Below are 1,072 nucleotides of genomic sequence, written 5' to 3' on the forward strand. Positions count from 1 at the left end.
CTAGTCTTACACTGCTAAATTAGGGACGGCTAGCGCAGATAGCCCTCGTGTAGCTTTGCGCGAAATTCAAAACAAACAAACAAATTGAATAAGAGAGTCCTTGGTTTGCGTCCCATAACTAAAGAATCCCCCACCCACCCCCACACACTTTGCAGTAATCCGAGAGATGGTCAAATCTCACTATTCGATTAGAATTGCTCACTAGTTGGTAGTTAGAGCTGTTGAGTAATTTCCTTTCCCCTAGTCTGTAAGCTCAAATTAGGGTCAAATAGTACAGATAGCCCTTGTGAAACCTTTCGTGAATAACAAACAAACAATTGATATAGTTGATTTTTGAAAACATTATATTTCATCAGTAACGTAGGGCAAAACCAAAAGAAACAAAATGTTAATCAATTCTCATTTTAAACTATGTTCTTACAAGTGTTTTAACCTTCTATCGGTTTCAAGTTCTACACACCCTAATCTTCACTTCATTAGTTTATTCGAACGTACGTTAATAGAATCCATCTACAAGGCGAGTTAGTATAGGCTACTAGTTTGTATTGTTTTATTTTCATCACAATGTACCATACTGCGTTCTGTGGGCATTTATAGTATGGACAGCAACGATGCTAACAATTAGTTCGTTGATCTGTATCATTATATTGCTGTTAACAATGTATTTTGATATTTCCTTCACTAATTATTGATAACAGTAAAGATGCCTACATTTACAACAGTGCAACTGAAAATCATATTGCCTAAAACTATAAAATAAATCGATAAGAATTTTGAAGAATGTCAATATTAGTAAATCAGACTTTAATGAATAATGTTTGTTTAGTATATTGAAATATTGTTACGACAGCGGAAGTCACGCGACGCTGGGAGCAGGCGCGCTGGAGTTTCTATAAGGATCATGACTTATCGAGGAACCCCGCGAATGTCTGAATGTTTGCCAGGCGCCCTCTTTTTTAGTATATAGGCCCGGCAAATAAAGCCAGCAAGAGAAGAGATATATAGATAGATTGAAGAGATAGATAATTGAGTCAAGCGAACAGTAGGCACCGTAAGTAAAGTATGTAAATCA

General features: G+C 36.4%; 1 protein-coding gene across 1 annotated transcript in view; it reads left to right on the forward strand.

The window, feature by feature from the left end:
- The window catches only part of LOC106476414 (probable cytochrome P450 301a1, mitochondrial), a gene marked incomplete at its 3' end in the record, with an annotated part of 7,919 nt that overhangs the window by 461 nt on the left and 6,386 nt on the right, over window positions 1-1,072 (forward strand). The gene's annotated exons all lie outside the window — the stretch shown is intronic.

The sequence above is a fragment of the Limulus polyphemus genome, unplaced genomic scaffold (assembly GCF_000517525.1).
Source record: "Limulus polyphemus unplaced genomic scaffold, Limulus_polyphemus-2.1.2 Scaffold10501, whole genome shotgun sequence".
NCBI classification, from domain to species: Eukaryota; Metazoa; Arthropoda; class Merostomata; order Xiphosura; family Limulidae; genus Limulus; species Limulus polyphemus.